Here is a 9,262-nt window from a genome sequence, read left to right as displayed (position 1 = left end):
CTGTGTCTGTGTGGTTTTTAACAATTTGACTATTTTTTTTGTGAAATGATAGGTTTACAATGTACCGTTATCAATTCACATGGGGGGCCAGGATCAGGGGGCCCCCTTTGTTAAAGGGGGCTTCCATATTCTGAAAAGACTACCTGCCTGCAGAACCCCACAACCACCGGGCAAGGGTTGTGGGAATGAGGCCCTTGTCCCCATCAACATGGGGACATCCTCCCCATGTTGAGGGCATGTGGCCTGGTATGATTCAGGAGGGGGGCGCTCTCTCGTCCCCCCTATTTTTCTGCGGCCTGTCAGGTTGCATGCTCAGATAAAGGGTCTGGTTTTTGGGGGGAACCCACGCCATTTTTTTTTATTTTTTTTTCGGCGCAGAGTTCCCCTTAAAATCTATACCAGACCTGAAGGGTCTAGTATGGATTTTTTGGGGGAACCCTGCGTAATTTTTTTTTAAATTACGCAGGGTTCCCCTTAATATGCATACCAGACCTGAAGGGCCTGATATGGAATTTGGTTCCCTGCACAAAATGTCATTTTTGAAGGAAAAAATAATAATTGAAAACTACTTGTGCTATTAATGAATTGTCGGGTCCTGGCAATACAGATAAAAGTCATTGAAAAAAATGGCAGGGGTTCCCCTTAATATTCATACCAGATCCAAAGGCCTGGTAATGGACTGGGGGGGGGGGGGCTGTCATTTTTTTCATTTACTTTTCTCTATATTGCCGGGACCAACAATTCATGAATAGCAGGAAGTAGTTTTAAATGACTTTTTTTCCTTCATTAATGACACTTTGTGCAGGGACATTTCTAAACACGAGAAACATGCGCTACAGTACTTTACATGCATACTTTAGACACCCCAGGTACGAAATTTAAAGGAATATTTCACTTTTATTGTTTCACTTTTAGGCCTCGTACAGACGAGCAAACATGTACGATGAAATTGGTCCGCCGGACCGTTTTCAGTGTACATGTCTGCCCGGAGATTTCTGTATGATGGCTGTACTCACCATCATACAGAAATCCGCGCGTACTCGATACACGGCGACGAGGCCGCGCCGTCGCCGTGACGATGACGCGGCGACGTGCGCGGCCCTGGCAGTTCAATGCTTCCACACATGCGTCAAAGTCATTCGACGCATGCGAGGGATGGCGGTCGCTCGGACATGTACGGTAGGTCCGTACAGACGACCGAACATGTCCGACGGACAGGATTCCAGCGGGCATGTTTCTAAACATGTTTAGAAATATTTGCCCGCTCGAAAAAGGCCCGGCGGGGCAAATGTACGCTGGAATCCTGTCCGCTCGGCTGTACAGATGACCGAACATGTCTGCTGAAACTGGTCCGCGGACCAGTTTCAGCAGACATGTTCGGTCGTCTGTATGGGGCCTAAGCATTATTAAAATCACTGCTCCCGAAAAAACAGCAGTTTTTAAAAGTTTTTTTTTGCAATGATACATGTCCCCTGGGGCAGGACCCAGGTCCCCAAACACTTTTTAGGACAATAACTTGCATATTAACCTTTAAAATTAGCACTTTAGAATTCTCCCATAGACTTTTACAGGGTGTTCCGCGGCTTTTCGAATTTGCTGCGAACACCCCAAATTGTTCGCTGTTCGTCGTATGGGCGAACAGCCAATGTTCGAGTCAAACTCATGTTCGACTCGAAATCGAAGCTCATCCCTACTTACAAACTACTAGGGAAACAGGCATGTAAGGCTCTGTGTGGGTCCACCTGAGAGATTCCAGTCTGTGCTTGAGCTGCTTGAAACTGAAGCCACCACAGGGAGAGGAGCAGGGAAGTGGACAAGTGCCAGGGAACTATCATCAAAACACATAACCATCAATGGAGCTGTCAAACTTAGGCCTTGTACACACGGGCAAACATGTACGATGAAAACGGTCCGCCGGACCGTTTTCAGCGTACATGTCTGCCCGGAGATTTCTGTATGATGGCTGTACACACCATCATACAGAAATCCGCGCGTACTCGATACGCGGCAACGAGGCCGCGCCGTCGGCGCGACGATGACGTGGCGACGTGCGCGGCCCTGCCAGTTCAATGCTTCCACGCATGCGTCAAAGTCATTCGAGGCATGCGAGGGATGGCGGCCGCTCGGACATGTACAGATGACCGAACATGTCCGACGGATAGGATTCCAGCGGGCTGTTTCTAAACATGTTTAAAAATATTTGCCCGCTCGAAAAAGGCCCGGCGGGCAAATGTTCGCTGGAATCCTGTCCGCTCGGCTGTACAGACGACCGAACATGTCTGCTGAAACTGGTCCGCAGACCTGTTTCAGCAGACATGTTCGGTCATCTGTACGGGGCATAAGAGACATTGTGGCCAATAGGAACGCATTTCAGAGGCTCGCCCAGGCCTCTTTTATCAGCCTATTGGCATGGCTCACCTCTGAGAGTTATAAGCCGACCACAATTAACCGACATAATGCCCGGAGATAGGGTTGGGCGAGAGATTGCAGCCAGACGGTGAATACCATTAATGCAGTAAAAACAGTTAAAACAACATGTGTAAAATGCATGTAAGAAAACAAGTATAAAAACACACAGTTAGGTTTGTAGAAACCTAAAGAATATGGGGGTATATATATGTTGAAAAAAAATGTATATCTCTCAGTTTGACAGCTCCATTAAGGGCACTGTGTCCTTATGGTGGATCCCTGGTGCTTGTCTAGTTCCCTGCTCCTCTCCCCATAGTGGCTTTGGTTTCCAACAGCTCCAGCACAGCTCCGAATCTCTCGGATAGCCCCACACAGAGCCTTACATGGCTGTTTCCCCAGTTGTTTGTGAGTGTATTATCACTGTAATCAGGGCAGGACCTAGGGTGGTGGGGGCCCCTGGGCTTGAGTCACTTTTGGGCCCTACCCGCATGTTAACGCAGACGAAGGCAAAGAACAAATGAACTGGAAGTCCTTTAGGGCCCTTTCACACGGGGCGGATCAGTAATGATCCGGCTTCGTGTGTCCGTACAGCTCAGCGGGGATCCTCCGTAAAATCCCCGCTGAGCTGGCAGCTGACAGGGCGGTCCCCGCATACTGTGCAGGGACCGCCCTGTCTTTTCTCCACTCTCCCCTATGGGGGACGGTCCGTGTTCATCCTATCCGATCCGGCAGACGGAAGAAAAATAGGGTTTTCTTCCGTCCGAAAATGTGGATCTTTGCGGAGGCGGCCAAATTACGGGTGTCAGCGGATGGTCATCCGCTGACACCCGTAATCACATAGGGACCCATGTATGTCCCGTTTTCATCCGCAACGGACAGATGAAAATGCGGACATATGGTCCGTACGTGTGAAAGGGCCCTAAGTAGGCAGGGCTGACAAGCGAATCATCAACAGATGGATCACTGTGGAGAGATGGAAGCTGGCAGCACAGAGAAGGAAGGGCTGAGCCCAGCCCTGACAGTACCCCCTCCTCAATGCCCCTCCCCGTTGGAGGACCACGGGGCTTGAGGGGAAAAAGTCTATGGAAATCACGGAGGAGGACAGGGGCATGTACGTCCGAGGATGGGACCCAGGAGTGTTCCTCCAGACCGTACCTCTTCCAATGCACCAGGTACTGAATGCGCCCACGGAACCTACCGGAGTCAACAATGGACTGTACTTCATACTCCTCATGGTTTTCAACCAGTATAGGGTGAGGACATGGCACCGAGGTGGTAAAACAGTTGCAGACCAATGGTTTCAATTAGGGACGAGCTTCGAGTTCGAGTTGAACTCATGTTTGGCAAACAATTTTGGGTGTTCGCGGCAAATTCGAAACCTGCGGGACACCCTGTAAAAGTCTATGGGAGAAATCTAAAGTGATCATTTTAAAGGCTTATATGCACGTTATTGTCATAAAAAGTGTTTGGGGACCTGGGTCCTGCCCCAGGGGACATGTATCAATGCAAAAAAAAGTTTTTAAAAATGCAGTTTTTTGGGGAGCAGTGATTTTAATAATGCTTAAAGTGAAATAATAAAAGTAAAATATTCCTTTAAATTTCGTACCTAGGGGGTGTGTATATTATGCCTGTAAAGTAGCGCTTGTTTCCCATGCTTAGAACTGTCCCTGCACAAACAGTCATTTCTGAAGGAAGAAAAGTAATTTAAAAGTAATTTAAAAGTACTTGCGGCTATAATGAATTGTCGGCAATACAGAGAAAAGTCATTGATAGTCATTGATAAAAAAAAATGTGTGGGGGTCCCCCAAATTCAACCCTTCAGGTCTGGTATGGATTTTAAGGGGAACTCTGCACCAAATAAAAAAAATTATGTGGAGTTCCCCCCAAAAATTCATACTAGACCTTTTATCCGAGCACGCAACATGGCAGGCAGCAGGAAAAGAGGGGGGACGAGAGAGCGCCCCCCTCCTGAACCGTACCAGGCCACATGCCCTCAACATGGGGGAGATGCTTTGGGGGTCTGTGATGGGGACAAGGGCCTCATCCCCACAACCCTTGCCTGGTGGTTGTGGGGGTCTGCGGGCGGGGGGCTTGTTGGACTCTGGAAGACCCCTTTAACAAATCCCGGCCCCCCTATGTGAATTAGTGAATTCACAAAGAAAGTGTAAAGAATTTTAAAAACACACACACACCGCTGGGATAAGTCCTTTATTAAAAATAAAAAAATAAAAATAAAAAAAAGATTCCAGCGGTGGTAATCCACTCTCGGTCTCCACTCCAACGCTGTCGGTATCCTGCGATGGATTCTCTCCTCTCCGTGGTCCAGCGATGAATGATCTCATCTCTATCCAGGTCCAGGCTCCAGCGATGAGATGTCCAGCGCACCGCATCCTGTCTCCACCAGAGACACCCCGGGAATATCGTTGCCACAGACTGACAGGTCCTATGTAGCTGAGGGCGGGGCCACCTGTCACATGACCCGTCCCCCTCTGACGCAAGGGGAAACCCAGGCTTTTCCAGTGAGGTGACGAGTGACCCTGCCCCCCTCTGATGTAACGCAGGTTTCCTGTTGCATCAGAGGGGGCCGGGGTCACCCATCATGTCACTGGGTAAGCTTGGGTTTCCCATTGTGTCAGAGGTGACAGGGTCACGTGATGGGTGGCCCCGCCGTCAGCTACATAAGACCTGTGCGGCTGCGGCGACAATATTTCTGGGGATTCTCCTGTGGAGTCAGGATGCGTTGCACTCAGGGCCCGATTTCCCACAAGGCCAACAAGGCCAGGCCTCGGGGCGGCACTGTGTGCAGGGGCGGCACCGCGCAGCGGAGGAGACAAGGAATTTTTTCAGCGGTGTGGTGGCGGAGAGAGATTACATCTTCTCTCATTGTTCGCACTGCTGTTCCAACTTCCGCCCTTACTTACAGGCTGGGTGACACAGAAGAGAGAGAATTACGTCATCTCTCACCGCCCGCCCTCACTCTCATCTCTCACTCGAGTCTCATGAGCCTCTGTTTCACGGTTAACCTGCAGCTAGTTTCCCCGCGTGGGAGAGGAGAGGCTGACAGCATTGTACCTGGCTGCAAGTACTCTGCAATGCTGGAGGGGGGCTTGATTGTACATGCAATTAGTGACAAACTGATACTTTTTGAGTGGCAGCCAGGTAACTGTGGCAATTCCCATTCTGCTAGCAGGCAGTGTGGCAAGTGACATCCCCATCTCGTAGCAGGCAGTTGTGGCAAGTGACATTCCCATCTGGTGGCAGGCAGCGTGGCAAGTGACATCCCCATCTGGTAGCAGGCAGCGTGGCATCTCCATCTGGTAGCAGGCAGTGTGGCAAGTGACATTCCCATCTGGTGGAAGGCAGTGTGGCAAGTGACATGCCCATCTGGTGGCAGGCAGCGTGGCAAGTGACATCACCATCTGGTGGCAGGCAGCGTGGCAAGTGACATCTCCATCTGGTGGCAGGCAGTGTGGCAAGTGACATTCCCATCTTGTGACAAGCAACGGTGGCAAGTGACACACTCAGGGCTCACACTCATTCTGCTTTATGTTGAGTTTAACTATTTCATTTTATATTACAATGTAATGATAGAAATAATGCATTTCAATCATCCTGACACCATAACAACCATGGTGCCGGGATGATTGAAGCACTAACACCAGTCATTGTCTGGGAAAAATCGCTTACCCCCGCGCGTTGCCCCCCCCCATTAAAGGGGGGGGGCGGCATTGAAGTACCCGGCCTTGGGGCGGCAAAGGGAGTAAATCCGGGCCTGGCTGCACTGGACATCTCATCGCTGGATGGAGAGGAGATCATCCATCGCTGGCCCCCAGATCGGAGAGCATCCATTGCAGGATACCGACAGCATTGGAGTGGAGACCAAGAGTGGATTACCACCGCTGGAATCTTTATTTTTATTTTTATTTATTTATTTTTAATAAAGGACTTATCCCAACTGTGTCTGTGTTTTTTTTTTTTGCACGATCTTTGTAAAATGGTAGGGGTACCCCATTTCCAATTCACATAGGGGGGGGCTGGGATCTGGGGCTCCCCTTTGTTAAAGGGGTCTCCCAGATTTCGATAAGCCCCCTGCCTGCAGACCCCCACAACCACTGGGCAAGGGTTGTGGGGATGAGGCCCTTGTCCCTACAGACCTCCAAAGCATCCTCCCTATGTTGAGGGCATGTGACCTGGTATGGTTCAGGAGGGGGAAGCTCTCTCACTCCCCCCTCTTTTCTGCGGCCTGCCGGTTCCGTGCTCAGATAAAGGGTCTGGTGTGGATTTTTGGGGGGAACTCCACGTATTTTTTTTTAATTTTGGGTGGAGTTCCCCTTAAAATCCATACCGTAATTAAATTTAAGGGCACCCCTACGCATTTTTTTTTTATCAATGACTTTCAATGACTTTTCTCTGTATTGCTGGGAGCCGACAATTCATTATAGCCACGAGTACTTTTAATTTTTTTTTCTTCAGAAATTACACTTCGTGCATGGACAGTTCTAAGCACGGGAAACACGCGCTACTTTACAGGCATACTATACACACTCCCTAGATATGAAATTTAAAGGAATATTTCACTTTTATTGTTTCACTTTAACCACTTAAGACCTGGACCAATATGCAGGTTATGGACCTGGCAACTTTTTGCGAGCGGCACTGCGTCGCTTTAACTGACAATTGCGTGGTCGTGCGACATGGCTCCCAAACAAAATTGGCATCCTTTTTTTCCCACAAATAGAGCTTTCTTTTGGTGGTATTTGATCACCTCTGCGGTTTTTATTTTTTGCGCTATAAACAAAAATAGAGCGACAATTTTGATTTTTTTTTTATCTTTTTTACTTTTTGCTATAATTAATATCCCCCAAAAATATATAAAAAACATATTTTTTCCTCAGTTTAGGCCGATACGTATTCTTCTACCTATTTTTGGTAAAAAAATCGCAATAAGCGTTTATTGACTGGTTTGCGCAAAAGTTATAGCGTTTACAAAATAGGGGATAGTTTTATGGCATTTTTATTAGTATTTCTTTTTACTAGTAATGGCAGCGATCAGCGTTTTTTTCATGACTGCGACATTATGGCGGACAAATCCAACACTTTTGACACATTTTTGGGACCGTTGTCATTTTCACAGTGAAAAGTGCTATAAAAATGCACTGACTACTGTGAAAATGACAATGGCAGTGAAGGGGTTAACCACTAGGGGACGCTAAGGGGTTAAGTGTGACCTAAGGGAGTGATTGTTACTGTAGGGGGGCGTTGCTGGACATGTGACGTCACTGATCTTCGTTCCCTATAACAGGGAACAGACGATCAGTGACACTGCCACAGAGAAGAACGTGGAAGGTGTGTTTACACTCATCTCTTCCCGTTCTTCAGCTCCTGTGACCGATCGCGGGACACCGGCGGCAATCAGGTCCGCGGGTTCCACAGGCATGGTCACGGAGCTTCGGACTGGCTCGCGCGCGACCTAGGGCTGGGCTCTTAAAGGCGACGTACCTGTACGTGCCTGTGCCCAGCCGTGACATTCTGTCGACGTATATCGCGTTAGGCGGTCCTTAAGTGGTTAAACATTATTAAAATCACTGCTCCCGAAAAAAACTGCAGTTTTTAAAACTTTTTTTGCATTGATACATGTCCCCTGGAGCAGGACCCGGGTCCCCAAACACTTTTTATGACAATAGCTTGCATATAAGCCTTTAAAATTAGCACTTTAGATTTGTCATGTTCGAGTCCCATAGACTTTAACGGTGTTTGGATGTTCGAACAAATTTATTGTCTGTTCACATGTTCTGATGCGAACCAAACTGGGGGGTGTTCGACTCATCCCTAGTTTCAATAAGGAGACATGAAACATATTAGAGATACGCATACTGGAAGAAAGGTCCAATGTGTAAGCCACTGGGTTTATCCTGCAAAGGATGTGGAAAGGCCCAATAAACCGAGGTGCGAACTTCAGAGAAGGAACACGAAGTCGGAGGTTGCGAGATGACAGCCAGACCCTGTCCCCAACCTGGTAGGAAGGCACAGGCAGGCGTCTGCGGTCAGCATGGAGTCTGTTCATCTCGTTAGCCTGTCGCAAAGCCTCCTGAACTTGTACCCAAGTGGAACGAAGACCACAGAGATGTTCCTCTAACGCAGAAATACTCTGAGGGACAATTGAGTCAGGCAACATGGAAGGTTGGAAACCATAATTCGCCATAAACGGGGACAAATGGGAAGCAGAATTCAGAGCGCTATTGTGAGCAAACTACGCCCATGGTAAGAGGTCTGACCAGTTGTTGTGATGGTCAGAAATATAGCAACACAAGAATTGCTCCAAGGACTGATTGGCTCGCTCTGCGGCCCAATTATACTGCGGGTGATATGCAGAGGAGAAAGCAAACTGAATTCCGAACTGTGCACAAAAGGCTCGCCAGAACCGGGACACAAACTGACTTCTCCTGTCTGAGACAATGACCTTGGGTAGGCCATGTAAGCGAAAGATCTCCTGAGCAAAAATGTAAGCCAGTTCCTTAGACGTAGGCAACTTCTTAAGTGGAATACAGTGAGACATTTTCGAAAACCCGGTCTACCACCATAAGGATAACTGTGTCTCCCTGGGAGTTGGGTAACTCCACAATGAAATCCATAGACAGGTAGGTCCAGGGCCTCTCTCCATTGGTTATGGGTTGTAGGAGGCCCACTGGAAGGTGTCGTGGAGTCTTACTCTGTGCACACACGGAACAGGCAGCTACGAAGGCGGCTACATCAGCACATAGACTAGGCCACCAGAATTGTTGGGAAATGGCCCAAAAGAGTTGATTCTTCCCAGGGGCGCTTAGCCTCAGACAAGAATGTGAGATTTTTTTTG

The sequence above is a fragment of the Rana temporaria genome, chromosome 3, assembly GCF_905171775.1.
Source record: "Rana temporaria chromosome 3, aRanTem1.1, whole genome shotgun sequence".
Taxonomy (NCBI): Eukaryota; Metazoa; Chordata; class Amphibia; order Anura; family Ranidae; genus Rana; species Rana temporaria.
Note: the sequence above shows the minus strand (reverse complement) of the source record.